We start from the raw sequence: 18,837 nt of genomic DNA on the forward strand, positions 1-18,837 counted from the left end.
CACTGGAGTAATCCCTGGGGTGACTTTTCTATTTCTCATCCACTCATCGAGAGTTCTCTTGAAAAGGGCAGTGAGATGCTCTGCTTGACATGTATGGAAAGTCTGTTCCATAGCATGGGCAGTCTCTGGGTTATAAACCTGTCTCTCCAGCATGTTCTGTTGATTGTGGTAATGCGGTTGAGGTCTCTGGAGTGTGTGGTGCGGAGGGATTGGGATTTCTTTTGATGTAGCATTTCTAACAGAGCTGGGTCAGACATTGCTTTGTAAGTCAAGCAGACATAGCCTCTAAGTAGGCAATATGAGACAGAAAATAGTTGGAGTTTTTTGTTTTAGTCTGTCCATATAGGGCAAATGTTTAAGACCTAGGATCCTCTTTGTGAGGTACTTTTGTGGCCTCTTCAGTTGTTGCAGGTGTTTAGTGAGGTACATGCCAAATGGGGCATTGTACTCAATGATTGGCCTATGAGGGAAGAGTAGAGGGAGACAATGACTTCTTTCTTCCTGGATGCAAAACCCTTAGTAATGGGATGTGCCACATAGAAGGACTTTCTGACCACAGTGGCAATGTGGTGGTCAAAAGAGAGGTTGGTGTCAACCTGTGTTCCCAGATCTCTTATAATGCCTTCTGTATTCAGTGGACTACCATTGATGTGGTAATTCATGGGAACTGAGTTTTTCCTAAAGGGATGACGACACATTTTTTTAGCATTGAGCTTAAGGCCATTGTTCTGATACCAGTCGTTGGTCTCAGTGAGGCCTTTCTGTAGGATGTCAGCATCACTTGAGGAGTTAATAATAGCTCTCAACTTGCAATCATCTGTGAACTTTGTCAGCCAGAGTCCCTTTGTGTTGTCCTGGACTTCAGAGAAGTAGATACCAAATAGAAGAGGACCCAGGACCGAACCCTGTGGGACTCCAATCGTGACTGGTTGGCAGTCTGACTTGGAGTCAGCTATTTGTGGATTTCCAAGGTGATTAGATTGTGGTCAGATCTAACCATGGATGAGTTGACTATTGGTGTAGAACAACAGTCGCCCATGTTAGTAATGACCAGGTCAAGGATGTTGCTACCTCTTGTGGGGGTAAGAATGAGTCCAGGGCATTGGAATTAATGAAGTCCAGGAAATGTTGAGCAAGTGTATTGGTACATGAGTAGTTTTCCCAATTAATGGAGGGGTAGTTGAAGTCACCCAGTATGAGAGTGTTAGGTTGGACCCTAATATTCTCCAGGGTGCTTAGGAATGTGGAGTGTGAGTCCTGGGACATGGTGGACCTATAGCAGGTACAACCTGAATCACTGTCTTACCCAATGTTAGCTGCACCTGAAGTATCTCAGATGCGTTATGTTGGGCTACCAGTCTGGAGATATGCACATCCATTATGAATATGGAAACACCACTGCCTTTGGAGCTTTGGTACAAGTTCTGGGGCCAAAAGGTGTGGAATGAGTTATAGCCTGTTAGTGCTGCCTTGAATCAGGTCTGTGTTATGGCACAAATGTTGATGTTCTCCATTTTAAGGAGTGCTTCGCATGAGTGCATTTTGAGATTTAGATTTCTAGTGTTGAGCAGCATGACCCTGAGATGGCATTTGTTTGTAGCTGTTACTGTGGTAATTTGGTCTTTGGAACACCGCCTAAAAAAGGCACTATAGGGGTGGCAAGACCCTTGGCCAATATCCGGAAGCCCAGGGGTGACAGATGCAGGCCATTTCTGGCAAAACATTGAGGTCTGTCAATCATGTCATCCCAGGCATACAGATACTGGGATCCCCTTAGAATGACACCAGAAACTTGGCCAATTGTTGAAATCAATAATTTTCTGCTTGTACTGTGATATTATTCTGGGTGATGGTAGGATGCTGCTCAGGGCTAGGGTCATACCCGCCTGGGCTACATAATCCCAGAGCTCATCCATGTCTCTTTTCATGTAGTCCAGGGAGGTACATCTCAGGTCATTTGCACCCACATGTACAATGACAGAGTCATATTTGTACCTGTTGTTAAGGGACCTGAGTGCATGCATTATGTGGCAGATCCTGGCCTGGCGCCTGACAGGTAGCTGACTGTTACTTTCTCCTTATTCAACCTAGTGAGTGGGACATTAGTGTTCCTCACTATTGAGTTGCCTATGACTAGTGTGTTGGGCATGATGTTTAGCCTTAGGGGCTTTGGCTGAGTGGCACACTGTTTTGGAGAGTTATGTGTCTCATGATTAGTGTTGTGGTGGTTGAGTGCATTTCTGCCTTAGAGACAGTCTTGTCCAGACTATTCCAAGTCTCAGACTTGTACTGGGAGCCAGTATAGCACCCGTACACTTATGCTCTCCACTTAACATTCTGCAAACGTGGTTGGCATTGTTGTTTAGGTTTTCCCACTACGCGATAACATGCATTGGCAGGCAATCATTATTATCTATTGCTATGTTTTCTGGTTAGACATGTCTAGTGTTAGAAGGGAAGGTTCCCAATTTAGGGTGCAGAGGTGCTGTGTTCAGGAGTCCAGAATCTTTATTGGACTCCTTGTAAATTGCTACAGCAAAGGCTTTTGCAGGGGTGCTATACTGGCTCCCAGTACAAGTCTGAGACTTGGATAGTCAGGACAAAACGGGCTCCAATGCAACTGGCATTCCATGCACTGGAGAACAGTGTAGGCATCAATTTAATGACCTGAAAAGGCAAAAGAGGGATACACTCGACCAGTGGCTGGATGTGTTCAGAACTAGTAACATCCCACAGTTGTGTAAGTATACCAATAAAGAGAATTTATAATAGAAAGCTACATATAGGCAAGACTGGTATGCATAATGCTCTTCTGTTCTCTTCTTTTCATTCCACAGCTAATGCAGAAATCATTGTGAATAAGGAAGCTCATGTTTAGCATCTAGAGAGACTGAGGGAATCAAAGGCTATGTATCCAGCACAAGAGAAATATTATTATAGCTTTAAATTAAAACAATTTTATGTATATTTTCTTTTCTATACAGTTTTAGCAAAGTTGGCATGCATATCCTAACTGTAAAAGCAAGTATGCATGCATAAATCTGTAGCACAAACCAACTTTAGGAGTCAGTTGTAAGATTGTAGTCAGATGTTGTGGGTTCAAATACCACAAGTAACAAGTATAAAATAGTACAATCCTTTAAAAATATTACATACATTCTACACAAGGGGCATAAATGCCCCACTGTTAACTTTAATTTGTATAATTAGACCAAGCATATGTGCAATATCTGCACATTGCAAGGATTACTTTGAACAATCAGTAATTATAGCTTGCAATTGTTAGGAAGTATACATAAATGTAAAGTTTCAGATAAGATAGTTGTAATATTATGATAATGCATTGTGTTTGTATGTCACATATGATGGTACTAATTTTGCCTCTTTTTTTCTCTCTCACCACAACCCTTATCTCTTTTTTTCTGTATTGGCAAAGTTTTTCCATTTCATCCACCTCTAGCAAATCACAACATGCTTTACAGCACAGGGAAGAAGGTCAAACCCAGTGGCTCAGCCTGCCCCCGCTCTACCGGCTCCAGCACCAGTGGCCATACATCTGGGACCCAACCTGGCAGTACTCCTGCTGCTGCTCCTGCACCCTTAGGTAACACTACCCTAACAGCTAGTGCTGGGGTACCCTCTGGGAGTACTGGCAGAGGTTGGTATTTTATCACCCACCAGAAGATGCCAGGGTTGGCACATAGGGTTATGCACAGCACCATTGATGCATAACTATGTCTAATGGAGAGGTTGCTCTCCCTTATGCTCCATAGGAGGAGGAGATGCAAGCAAGCCAGGAGAGTAAGGGGGCAGTAATGACAGTCCTGCAGGTGAGGACTAGATTCTCACTGTCCCCTTGTTTGATTGGCATAGGCTTCTGTTCCCCTCTCCCTAATCCCAATCATGGTGTCCCCCAACCTTTTGTGTCCTTCACCATCCCTGTGTCCTATCTTGTTTGTTCTGTTTATTTGCATCTGCTTCCTCACTTACCCAACTTACCTGACCCAAAAATACCAAAGTCCTTTATCCAATGTTTCTCTCCTACTGAAGTAAAAAAGGAAAATTGGGTACCTGTCCCACAAAAAAAATCTTCCCATACATAGCGCTCCACTTCACACATGGTTCTTTTTGACACACTTGATTTGGTCCAGTTGCCTATACAACATGATTGCCTTGTTGTCACCCTTCTTTGTTGAGGCGACAGTCCAAATTCAGCTAATATTCTATACATATTTTCATTTTACACTGTTGAAGTGGATAGCTATGGTTCTTTCTTACTTCCCTCCTGCACATTCCTATATTGCTTTCCCTTTGTTCTTCCTCCTACTTGTCCCCCATTTCACCACTTTCCAATCTACCTCATTTTCACACCTTTAATCTGGTCAAAAATAGAATCACGCACAACACATATAAAGTAACAAAAAAGCAATGGAGCCCATCACTTTTTGGCCTCTGTATTTGAGTGGAGTTTGGCATCTCTCAACCGACAGTGAACGGCTATTCAATGTGCTAAGGTGACATGCACTAACACACAGTGAATGCAGTATAATGAGTTATTTCTTTGCATTATCACTGCTTCTTTAAAACTATTACATACACCTGGATTCAAACTCTATATCATCTGTGCTCCAAAAGAATGTGTCAATGCATCTAAACCTGCTGCCACAGAGTCAGCTAAGCAGCAGGTGTGTTTCATGCTCAGTACTCAGAGGTCTCATAATTTTATCAATGAGACTCATGTTTGCTCACCGCTTAACTATGCACAAACAGGGAATGCAGTAGAAATGTGTATCTCACATGCTCAAACACTTTACTATTGTCCATGCAACCCTGCTGCTCGTCGGTGCTCTATAAAAAAAGTGCACCATGGTATGTATTACTGTTGTGTACTGTCCATTTAATCTTCATCCTATGAAAGTACATTTAAAAACACAAAGTCACTTAAAAAAACACATATGTACACTGCAGCCATCTGTTACCTCGCCCCATGCACTGCAAACTTAGTCTCTCAGTACTTGTTCACAAATATATCTTCCAACAAATATGAACTCCAAGTAATCCACAGCAAATGGATAAAAACAGACTAAATTTTAATAACAAGATGAACAGCAGATAAGCGCTTTCACAGTAAGCTAAATCAGATCTAACATACCATTCAAAATACATCAATTAAAAACAAAAAATAACCAATCAATCCAAAGTGCATCTGAGCAAATTAAATGCCATAGTAACAACATGATACAACTGTCAAGTAGAAATAACAGAATAAAAAGCAGAGTAAAAAATAACATCTAAACATAGAATGTCATATGTAAAAGCTACATATATATGAATTACAGTGCCTTCAGTCATATCATCACACTATTTAAATATATATAATATAATAAAGTAGAGGCATTTCATTTCTTTCTCAGAGCCCTAGCTCTAACAGTGGGTTGTATTAATACACTATCATTCAACCCTGGGTCACAATGTGCTCTTAGTATAAAAATCCAAAGTCCTACCTGATAAATCCTGTTTGTAAGGTCTCCCTTATTAATACTTTCATATACTATCTCTAGAACTTAAAACCTAAAAGTATGTTCTATCCCACAGTTTATCAAGTGTTTCGCTATTGCAGTATATAATTCATGCCCCTTCGTGCACAATAAAAATTATCACGGATGAGCTCATGCACCCATTATTTTAACAGTATGTTAGAGATATTATCTGATTTGAATGTATATAAGATAATTGATTATAATACAGTATTGAGAAAACAAGATGAGATTATTACATCACTGAGGGACTGTTTCATGAATAATTTACTTACAAAGGAAATGTTTAATTATTTTATTGTAGAATATCCTAAGATACCAAGTTTGAATGGATTACCCAAGGTTCACAAAAATTCTTTGAATCCTCCGTTCTGACCTATTGTGGCCGGAGCAGGTTGGGCGACTGAGCCACTATCAATTTATCTTGACAAACAATTGAAGCCCATACTTGGAACCTGTAATTCAGTGTTAGTAGACAGTAAACACCTTTTGCATGATTTTTATGAGTTTGTCAGTAATGACAGAGAGTGTAAATCTAGATATTTTGTAACTTTGGATGTGGCTTCACGCTTTACATGTATACCTAATGCTCAAGGGATTGAGATGATGAAGCAGGTACTTCTTAAGAGACATATATATGATCATAGTCATATAGAATTTCTGTGTCTTTTGATGGAGATGGTGCTGGACTTCAATGTATTCACATTTGATGATTGTTATTACTTACAGGTTTCAGGCAAAGCTATGGACACTTCATGTGCCAATAGCTACACCAACCTGGTTATGATGGCCTGGGAAGAGGAGGTCATGTACAAGTTAGACTTACATAGGAAGTATGTTTTATTTTATCGTCGCTTTGTGGATGACCACTTTTTTGTACTGGGGTGGCACCATTTCTGAACTAGAACAATATGTTCTTGACTTGAATTAAAGAACCACCTTCCTCAAGTTTTCCTATAAGTTTTCTGATACATCCATTGAGTTTCTGGATATCAAATTGAATATGAGTGAAGGTAACACCATTCACACAGAATTGTACAGGAAAGATTGTTATAGAGCAACATACGTACATCATACGAGCATGCATCTGCAACACATTTTTAAAAATACATTGAAAGGCCAAGGGTTACGAACAAGCCGCTTACATGATAGAAATGATTTTGAAAGAGGGCTTTTGAGAATGAAAACTGATTTTGCATCCAGGGGTTATAATGTGAGAGAGACTGAAAATGTTAGGCATTGTAGAAACACAAGTGGGAAACCTTACTTTTCATTGCATGAAAGGAATGATGACATATTGGTGAATAGGAAGAGGAACTGAAGTGAAAAGGCCATATTTTTTGGCTTAACCTATTCCAGTGATGACAAGAAAATCAAGGACATTATTTGTAAACCTTGGTCAGTATTGTGTACAGACCAACAGATACAGAAACTTGTGGGTGGTAGGCCGTCCTTTGTGTACAAAAATAAGAAATCATTAAAACAAAGGTTGTGTTACCCCAAAGTGAACAGTCAACTAGGTAAATTGAGACATGAATATGGACTGAGAAGATGCAATAGGTGCTCTTTTTGCACTTATATTGATGTATCTGGCTCCTTTACACATCCTAGTAGTGGTAAAAAGATTTCTCACCTACCTATAGCTGACTTGTAATTCTAAGAATTTAGTATACCTGACATTATGTAACGGATGCTGCACATTTTATGTGGGCAAGACAAATAGATGGCTGCGTGAGCGCATTCGTGATCATTTTTATTGCACACAAAGGGGCATGAATTATAGTGCAATAGTGAAACACATGATAAACAGTGGGATAGAACATACTGTTAGGTTTCAAGTTTTAGAGATAGTATATGAAAATATTAATAAGGGATACATTATGAACAGGACTTATCAGGCAGAACTTAAATGGATTTTTATACTAAGAGCACATTGTGACCCAGGGTTGAATGATAGTGTATCAATACAACCCACTCTTAGAGCTAGACCTCTGAGAAAGAAATGGAATGTCTCTGTTTTATTATATTATATATATTTTAATAGTTTGATGATATGATTGAAGGCACTATAATTTGTATATATGTAGGTTTTACATATGACATTCTATGTTTACATGTTATTTTTTACTCTGCTTTTTATTCTGTTATTTCTCCTTTAAAGTTTTATCATGTTGTTACTATGGCATTTAATTTGTTCAGATGCACTTTGGATTGATTGGTTGTTTTTTGTTTTAATTGATGTATTTTGAATGGTATGTTAGATATGATGAAGCTTACCGTGAAAGCGCTTATCTGCTGTTCATCTTGTCATTAAAATTTAGACTGTTTTTATCCATTTGCGGTAGATTATTTGGAGTTTGTATTTGTTGGAAGATATACTTTGTTGCCGCATTCCAGGTGGTTTATCCTTTTTAGGCAACGCGCTTTACTACTTTCTTGGTGTACATTGTTTACAAATATATCAACTACACTGCAGAAATAAATAACAAATGCTTTCTTATATACCACTCACATCTTTATGATTACAATACACATTCCATTTTCAAATACTTGTATTAATGTGGAAAGCTGTTTGCATATAGTTTGTAAAGCTGTCTCATAAAGCATACAGACACATGTAAAACACAACAGCAAGTAATACACAGTGCAATTCATCAACCTAGTAACATGAAGAACTTTACTATCCTGACAGTTTGATATGGCTAGCTATCCATTTCATGCCGGCCTCCCAACATCTTCTCTCCAGCATCCAATGCTGATATTATCCACTAAAATTGTCCTGCAGCCTTGTAAAAGTCTGACATCTGCCATGTTGCTTGCACAAAATACTGAGCTGTTTAGTCTATGTACTTAGGGGTTCTAATCTCACTGCAGTCAACTGGAGTGTGTCTGTCTAGTCAGAAGAGCATAAGTGGAGTACCAATATTTTGACAGTTGCACATCCCTACACATCCATTTCATGCAGGCTTCTCAACACCTTCTCTCCAACATCTAGTGCTGACGTCATCCACTATAAATTGTCCTGCAGCCTTGTAAAACTCAGACTTGTGCCGTGGAACTTGCATAAAGTACTGAGGTCTCTAGTTGGTGTAATTGGGTAGGAATTCTGTTCTCACTGTAGTCAACTGGGGTGTGTGTGTGTGTGTGTGTGTGTGTGTGTGTGTGTGTGTGTGTGTGTGTGTGTGTGTGTGTGTGTACTTGCTTGACATTAGAAACAGCATTTTACACCAGCATGTGGGACACTGCTATTATCATTTTCTCCTCATCAGATACGGCTGATGTCATCTATAAAATGTCCTACACACTCCTATTTCAGATTTGTGCTGTAGTGCTTGCATTAAATACAGAGGTCTCTAGTCAGTGTACTTGGGTAGAGGCACTTCTCTCAGTACAGTCAACTGGGATGTGTGTGTGTGTGTGTGTGTGTGTGTGTGTGTGTGTGTTTATGTTTGTGCACTTGCTTGATATTAGAGACAGCATTGTACACCAGCATGTGGGACACTATTACCATCTTCTTCTCACCAGTCACTGCTGATGTCATCTCTTATAAAGTGCCATCCCACACTCTAAATCAGACTTGTGCTGTGGAGCTTGCATTAAATATAGAGGTCTCTAATCAGTGTACTTAGGTAAGTAGGGGTTCTGTTCTCACTGCAGTCAACTGGTGTGTGTGTGTGTGTGTGTGTGTGTGTGTGTGTGTGTGTGTGTGTGTGTTTGCACACTTGCTTGACATTAGAGACAGCATTTTACACCAACGTGTGGGACACTGCTATTACCATCTTCCTCTTAACAGATTCTGCTGATGTCATCAGATATAGCTAATTTGTGGATGGGCAGCATTTCCATCAGGACAGGGTATTTTCACAAATCCTTTATTTCTATGCAATTGAAATGGTAAGTGGAATACATAACTAAGCACAGATGTGCATGTGGATGCCACCAGACATACCCATCTGGAGAAAATAGACAATCCACTAGCTGTTTGTCTCACAAGTAACCTCCCTGTCACCACTGTCCATCAGCCAAAGTATACATTTAAACCTTACTCAGTTTCTATGCTAAGGAGGACAGCACATCTGTGTACCCTATATGGCTAATAACACTGAATCAATGGGCCATGACAACATCACACATCACCTATAGCATCACTCAGAACATAGGCCTAACTGACCCGGTTGGATACACACTTCAACACAGCCTCCAGACAGAATATGTTCCTACTGATGGTGTACCTCAACATGCATTCATTTGAATGGTGGGGGGGCAGAACCTGATGTATGTATGTATAGGCACATCCTGATTCTCCTCATCTGTGATGTAGACCATCATGTCATCATGGAGCTTTTCTAAACGGACACTGGTAATATCCTGGCCATGTGCAAAGATGTGTGTGATTTGTTCATGCTACATCCATGTCTGTTACTTCTGTTAGATGTCCTCAAGAAGGTCATCAGGGGCATGCATGATAAAAACACTATTATCCTGAAGGACTTTACCAGGCCAAGCATTTGACACAAATCCACACTGAGGTATTTATGTAACACTGTCAAAAGTGGCCAAAAACACCTATATCACAAGTGGGTAAACCACTGGATCACATATGTTGCATCTAAATATGTTGAAGTGTATGAAGTGACCCATATCTTGAATCCAGTGACAATTCATCTATGTGTCCCTATGCAATATACATGCTTCGCCTGACTGTTTAAATGGCAGTCCATGTACCATTAAGGACCATTTTACACAAATTTTGCACAGAATGCCTGAAATGGGATTCCACAATACTTTGCACTGTATACACTGTCCTGTAATGTGTTTGGACCATATACCTGGCTATACTATTAACCCTGGTAATCATTGTGGCATTCCGCACAATTTCACAGTCCTAGTTTAACTATAGATAAACATGTCTACACATCTATCCATGTTACTGTACATGGTTTCCTGGCCAGCAGCACTGTTGCTAGCCATGAAAGCATGTTTCTTTATGTTAACATGTGCTGCACAGCATGAATATGTAATTAACTTTGCTGCTCACTGCACAGATATGTAAACTCAGTGTAGGCTTCATGAGAAGCCTACATGGAGTGTATTGAATTCCCACGAAAACTTTCCAGATCTTTATACGTTTTTTCCCCTCCTAGCTTCCAAACTTCCACAGAAATATCATTTATTCCTGGGGACTTTCCTATATATTGATTGTTCATCACCATTTGTCTTATCTCCTCCTATCCTAACTGTTAGTAATTGAACCTCACTACCTCTGACCTTGGCGTATTTAATTTTTCCATAAATATTCCCATTTGCACCTTTTCTTGAATTCCATATTTCTTTGCTTTATACAGAGTTTCATAAAATTTCTGAAATATTTCTAATACCTCTACAGGATCCGTGGTTATCTTCCTTGTTATAGGCTCCCTAAGCTTGGCGACAACCCTTTCTACTTTCTGTTGCTGATTTGCTGTGCTAAAAGCTTTTGTGCTCTGGAGTTATTATCAAAAAAACAACTGCTTAACAGCAGTCTTTCTAAACTTATGCATATTATTAAAGTAATCCCTCATTTTCTGTTTAGCATTCTGCAATTGCTACTCTTGTTCTCTGAGATTCCCCCTATTCTGCAATACTTTAACCTTTGTCAGTCCCTCTATATAATTATTGTTACTTCTTAACCATATCTCTTTCTTTTATTTCTACCCTAGGTTTAAATTCCACTTTAATTTTATCCCACTCACTAGCTATGAATTTTCTGTCTTTGCTAATGGCTCTTGAATAATTTCTACTACCCATTCCTTAAATTCCTCTCTTTCTAACAGGTGGAAAATAGCTAGTGTCTCATTTTTATTTCATTACCCTGCATTTTTATTTTAGTTATTATTGATGTTTGATCCATAATAGTTATTGGATGTATATTAAAGCTTTCAATTTAATGTACATATTCCTGTGAAATATAATGTCTGACTAGCCTAGCTTAGTTTTTGTACCTTGGGAAATGATATGTAAATTCACTGTGAACTCCCACTACCAAATTCACATCTTCCATTCCAAATATTTTCATAAATTTATTCAAAAATCTACCCTGTTTTGTTATATTTTCCCTTCTGGGCCCCAGATACATCCTTGCTGCTGTAAATCAAATTCTAGTCCCCACTTATAAGTAATATTCCCTTCTGAAGGCTGATTATTTCTCCCAGAATTTTCTTAAGCACCATTATAGCAGTTTTAGGTGGAATATAACTACATGCCAGTGTAATTCTCCTCCCTTTCCAGTAGCCCCGTAGTATTACAAATCTACCATTATTATACTTTTTTCTTCTATCACTATTAGAGTTCCTCTTGCAATTAATATAAGCACTGCCCTCTTCCTTTGTCTCAGATATTCTGCTGAATAGACATCCTGAGATCCTTTCTTTATCAAATTCATATGCTCAGTTCTTTCCAAGTGAGTCTCCTGTAGCATAGCTATTTGTAGTCTATATTTTTGAATATGGTTCACTGCACTTTCACTTTTGTATGTATATCTGTGAGACCATTTACATTTAAAGATAATATAGAAAGTGTTGGTATTACATTAAGAAATTATTATTCCCACCTGTTATGTGTAACAGCTTTTTAAAAATGTCTAGATTCAGCTTTTGTGTTATATGTATAAACTAATGTTTGCCAGGTTGATCTTTTATAAACTTTTTTCTTGTCATATCCATTTGAACCTATGTCACATCTTACAAAACGTTTTGTTGTAGTAAAAACCCACAAAAAATCCCCGGAACACCCCTAAAACCTATTAACTTAATAGAAACACACAAAACTATGTACATCTTCAAATATTGAGGTTTAACCCTCCTAACAGGGGCAATTGTTCCAGACTGACAGCCACACTCCAAGACTTGGATTAACCTATAAGGAAGGTTATCGATGGTAAGACTCATGGTGCAGCCTGTACTTCCACTAAGTGCTGTTTTTGTATATTTACTTAACACGTGAATTCTGTGAGAAAACATTATCTCCTAGTCATTGAAGGAAAGCCATTGAAAGAAGTATTCTGTTTTTATTGCGCCTTATCACATTGTCTCTATAGAGACATGAGAACCATAGGCAAAGTTACCTCTACTACAAGCACCTGTTTATTTGCTAGAGGAACATTTTTATTATAGTCAGTGTTCTTTTTATTTGCTTCCCCTTAAAACTTGTTACTAGATCAAGCCAAGGGCCTTAATCCAGTCATTCCCTTATTCAAGAGTAAAAAAAACATATACATTTTCATGTATCATGCTATTTTGTCCAGACTTTTCTTCTTTTTTTACATTGCAGTGTCTACATTTCTTAAAACTGAACAAAGAGAAAGAAAGAAAAAGAAAAAACAAGGGCACCTTTTTACTTTAGTATCCCTATTACATTCGAAAATAACTGGGAAAGCTTTACTTTATAGCATGCAGGTCATGTCATGCATTATAAAAATACTGTTGTTAAAAACAAAATTTTGCTTTACTTACAGTTGTCTTTCCTTCTTCTCCTCCCCTCTTAAATGTTCTTTCAAACATTAATGACATGAAATGGAGCATATGCTTTGGAGTCTCCTACAAGTTTAACAAAATCAAAGAATTCCAGTATTTCCTTGTTTTCTTGTTCTGTCATGTTCCACAAATATAGTTAATATTGTCTGAGTTGCTGATTTTCTTTCTGTTGATCTCTGACTCCCAAATCCAGTCTCTGCTTCATTTCCACGGTACTCCCAGTTCTTCTAATCAACTCCTTTGCTTTTTTCTGTCTCTGAAGCCTTTTCCTTTGGAACACTGTTCAAGGTTTCACTGACATAGTCTCTCTATGAGCTTTATTTTCAGAAGAATAAGAGGCAGAATCCTCTTCTGGTTGATAGAACACTTTTTGTTGGATAAATGCTTGTATTTCCAATTTACTATATACTGCATCAAAAAATGATTTTGACCCACCTGGAAAAATATTCTGAAGATAGCTGGATGCAACAGTTTTGGAATCTCACACCTGCTTCTCCACATTCCCTGATTACTGGAATAAATGTATTCCTCTTGTGCCTGGTATACAGTAAGTAATCATTTTCCACAAACACTGTATTGTCTCCCACTTTTAGTACTTTGTCCTTCTGCTACAGTTTTGTCAGAATAAACTTTTCTGCTGGTAAGATTGCATCTTTGCTATTAAATATCTAGATTATTTTCTCATGGCCAGGTTTGGAATACTAGTCCAGCTGATTATTTGTGCTATCATAAAATGAATATAGTCTGTTCTATGCAGCTTCTCTGGTACAGCAGAAAATCTCATGTTTTCCCTGCACACTCTGTCCTCTAATTCTATTATTTTTTGAAAAAATCTCTTCTTGAACAGTTTCATACTCAGCCAGCCTTTTCTTCATTTCATCCTCTAATTTTGCAGGTTTATCACCTCATCTGAATAGTTGTTAAAGCTTGTTCCAATGTTTACAGCCTTTTGTAATTTGAGTTGATATACTCCTTCAATGTTTTTTTTTATTTAATCAGCTCTGAGTGCAATTTGACTTATTGTTTTCCTCCAGATCACTCGAAGTCATGTCTTGCAACAAAGCTGAAGCTTGCACTAATTTATGCTGAACAGCTGCAGATGTCTTCCCAGTCAGTGTATTCTCCTCACCTTTTATGATTAATTTTCTTTCAGGTTCTTTGAATTTCTTCTCTGCTGGCATCCAGGCATTGCACTTACTAGCAAGTTACTGAAATTAACCTAAAAAGACAAGTTCACTGGCTTTCTTTTCTGAGTTTGTTTTCATACTGTGAGAGTTGAAATAAAGCTGTTACTCAGTGTGCAGCCATCTTAGAAGTCCCTGGTTGCATAAAATGCTATTAGGTTTTTGGGTGAAAGTCAGTTCAGGGCTCTGTTACAGCCCATTCCTTGAATGGCTGATCTTATATTTTTTCTCTTTGTTGGGTTTTTTAATCTGATGTTCATCACTGATGACTGCTGCAGTTGTCTTAGCTAGATGGATTATATCCTGCCAAGTGTATAACAGCCGGCCAGCTTCCAAAGCTTCCACATTCTGAAACCATTAGGCAGCTTGAGCTGAGCTGCCTAAAATCCCACAATTGAGTGCCAAACCCTCCAGAGTTTTCTTGCCATTGATGAGAGTGCTCTTCTGTGGCTTTTCAAGAAACTATTGGCCTGTATTGGTTCTTTGCTGGGAAATAAATTCCCTTTAGGGAAAAAACTTCCACATAAAAAATACTGTTTAAATGTACTTACCTGTTTAGGAAATTTATTTTTAATCTACGAGTTTGTGCTTTAATGCACTGTCACTAGACTTAACTGTATTTTAAATGGGAGTGTACTTCTTTTTTTCCTATCAGTTTAAATGTTGATCCAATGTTGTCTATTTTTGTCTGATTAAACCTTTGAGTTGGATCCAATTGGATCTGACCTTGGCACCATTTCTGAAGTTTACAGATCCAGGGCTTTGACTCTTCCCCTACCCATAATTCCCTTCCCTCTATTCCACCCTAGTATTCCAGATCTTGTTTGCCACCTGAACCATCAGAAGAATTTCCAAGGGCTCTGGGTTCTTACAGTTGTCTAAAATTTTCATAGCTCCTCTCCTATTTCATAGACTTAGAGACTAGTTTCAATATTTAGCATTCTTAGTAGTTGGTAGATATATACATAAATATAAAACATAGCTTGTTTTTTCTTGTTAAGTGTGACTTTAGACTTTGAAGCTAGATTAAATATAGTTTTCTCTTCAACATTACTTCAATACCTTTAAGGTATTCCTAGGAGTTTTTTGGATTTGTACTTATGATACTTAGGGTTGTATTTAGTAACGGTCTTCTTATCAAATAAATCAAATGGATAAAGTTCAAGGTTTCAAAAAATGCAAAGAATATGGGCACAACCCCCCCACAGGACCAACACTCTTTGTGCATTTTATTGCTTGGGTGCTGCCCATTTAGATATTGAATTTGAGGCTTGTCCTTCCTTTGGTACTAGGGAAGTTCAAATCAGATGTGAGAAATTGATTCTGAAAGACCTTTCCCTTCTCAGGCAGGGTCTACCTAATATGCTACAACTGCTTTATCTGTTGCATCAGACTCCCTAAGTAAGAAGCAAGACAAAGCTAAAACCAAGGAAAAGGAAAAAATAAAAATAAAATGGATGAGACAAGAAAACAGTCCTCAGACCCAACATATTCTTTGGGTCTGGATGCAAAAACCCTGTGGAAATCGGATCCTTTAGTCCCTCAGGCCCGATCTTCCTCCCCTCTGCTCCATTTCTTTCCTGAGCTGGTAAGTCCACACCTTCATTCTCCTATTTTAGAAGATAAGAGACACTCCAGACCACCTTCTGTGACATCATCCTCAAGATCTGTTTGGTCATCCAGGAGCCACACAGAATTCAGTGTTGAAGAATGATGATAAAGGTTGTGAGAACACAGATTCAGCTTGGGGTTCTCCTGGTGCCATCCACTGTGAACACATCAAGTATTGGTCCAACAACCTCTCCTCTGTTTTCTGCAGTAGCAGTCTGGCCATTACATCTGACTCCCATGGTTCCAAACCTTCCTCATGCACATTTGCTGGAGCTGACATTCCCAGTGCCTTTGACTTCAACAGCATCATTGACTCTATCGACTCCAAAGCACTTGGATTGGGAGAAGTCTTGGAGCAGAAGTGTTGGTTCCAGGGCTCAAGAAGATAGGTAATTTCTGAAGTTTTTGGAGCCATCTCTGCCCCAATGGGCCTCAGCTCTTGACAGGTCGGTCTGAGGTTGGTCTTAGAGCCAAGGCCCATTGGAGTCAAGGAGTAGTCTTCATCTTTGGTTGGAGGGGGACTGCCTTCAGTGCCAATTGTGGTCTCAGCTTTTAAGGCTTTTGAGAAGGGGTTTTGGCTGGTTCAAAAGAAAAGGCATCATCACCTAGCTTAGCTTGGCTCAATACCAACCTCAAGGGGATACTGTTTCTCCTTCCTTTCATTCTGCCAAACAGGGACAGTCGATACCTAGAGATTCTGAGACAACATGAGTTCCTAGTCTGATTCGGACCCTTCTGATCATCCTCCATCAGAAGGTAATAGAAAACAGAAGTACAAATGGAAGCACTTTAGACTCATCTTTGGAGTCATTCACTGAAGATGTTTACCTGGATGAAGGTGAAGGCTCCCCTAGATACCCCTCAGAAGACATCACCTTTGGTGAGATCCTTGAATTAATGCAACAATGAGGTGGTTAGTACACTGATTATCCTTTACTGGACAACTCCATATTCGTTGAAGCCTTTGGTACTAGCTTATCTGCATCCTCGGTAGTACCATCCATTGATCTGCTTATAGATCTTATGACTCAGTGGGCATGGAAGGACCCTGATGTGGTGGAACCAATTCCAAAAAAGTTGGATAAGATATTGGCAGCCCCTAAGGACAGGAAGAACTGAAGAAAAGGTTTTCCAGTAGATGCCATAGTGGTAGCAGTAACCACTAAGAAGGAACTGTCTAAAGAAAGTTCTTCTGTTCATCCTCCTAATAGGGAGTCAAAGGAGTTTGACAGATTTGGGAAACAAACTTATGCTTCAGACACTTTTGCCTTCAGAGCAGTGAACTATTTAGCCCACATTACATGTTTCCAGACAGACTTGATCAAAGCACTTACCGAGTCACTCTTGAGTAACCTGCCAGTTGGTGTTCAAAAGACTGTGAATTTTGTTATCTACCTTTCAGTCTACACTGAATGTGACCATGCTTCTGCTATCTAATGCAGCTGATGGCACAGCTAGAGCAGTGGGCACTGGCATTGTGGAAGTCTTCAAGACATCCTTTGTTAACACCCTATTTGATGGTTTCACACTTTTTGTACCTAAAGTAAAAGATATGCTGACCAGGAACGAACAGGATGGTAAAACCCTCTTTGCCATGGGAATCCACTTTTTCACCTTCAAAGAACCTCTTCTAGGAATTTGAGGGTTGGCAAGAAGAAGTGGTTCAAGAAGTCATTGGGTTATTACCATGAAACTCCTGCAGACAGACCTGCTGTGAGGCAGAGAAAGAGGTAACTCAAATAACCATCACCTCAGAGGCAGAGGCAGACCATGTAGTCAGGGCTTTCATAGTCCCTTTACCAAAAAATACTACCAGCACTCCTGAAAAGTTTCCCAACTGTCATATTCTGGAGGCAGCTGCGTGAGTGCTTATCCCTGCACCCAGAAGCCTTGCAAAGCATCATAACAGATTCATGGGTATTAAGGATAATAACCAGAGGATAGTCAATTTCCTTTTCTTATACTCTAATAAAACAGAGAAAGGTTCCTGATGTTCTACCCAGTCAAAGGGAATCTGCAGCAGCAGCAGAAGTCTTCAAGCTGCTAGAAAGAGTTATCCAACCAGTCCCCCGAGACCGGTTAGAATCCAGAGTCTCTTTGAAGTTATTTTTAGTACCTTTTTAGTACCCAAGAAGATAGGGGACCTGAGACCAAGTTTGGATCTGAGTCATCTGAATCAATTTGTAAAACAGGTAAAATTAAAGATGGTCCCTCTGCAATGCATACTGCCTGTTCTGATGGAGGATAATTGTTGTGCTCTGAATCTCGAGGATGCATACTATCACATAAAAATATCTAAGAGATCCAGGGGATTTCTCCATTTCTGGGTGGGAGACAGTCATTATCAATTCAGAGTACTGCCCTTCAGTCTTACCACAGCCTCCAAGGTGTTTACAAAAGTTATGGCAGTAGTAGTAGAGCACCACTGCCTGCTGGGAATCCAAGTTTTCCTGTAACTAGATTGGCTCTTCATCATTTCTTCCAGGGACCTATTACTCCAGCACCATGACCTTCTGCTCCAGTTAATACTAAACCTGAAAATTACAGTAAATCAACCCAAGAGTCAGCTACTTCCAACCCAGCAAATAGAATTCATAGGATGTCACATAGCCATATTGTTACAAATGGCTATGCTGATGAACTCCAGAGTGCTTCACCTCCATCTAGTTGCTACCCAGTTAATACAACATCCATCCATGCAAGCAAGGTTAATTCTACGTCTGCTAGATTTAATGGCTACAACCATTACACTGATTCTACTAGCCAGTTTCCACATAGGTTTATAGGTGTACACTAGTCAAATGGCCACTAGTGCCTTTATAAGTCTAGCATTGCAACCCAAATGTGTCCCACAAGTTTTATGTTTTAGGCATTTATATAAGGGTGATTGCTGGTTACGACAGAATTTACTTACTACGTCTGTCCATCAGAAAAGTGGGTGCCAGACTGGGGGTGAATTTTCAATTTCCCATCCAGTGGTCCAAGTTACACTTA

Source organism: Protopterus annectens, chromosome 12.part0 (genome assembly GCF_019279795.1).
Source record: "Protopterus annectens isolate FY-2018-M chromosome 12.part0, PAN1.0, whole genome shotgun sequence".
Taxonomy (NCBI): Eukaryota; Metazoa; Chordata; order Ceratodontiformes; family Protopteridae; genus Protopterus; species Protopterus annectens.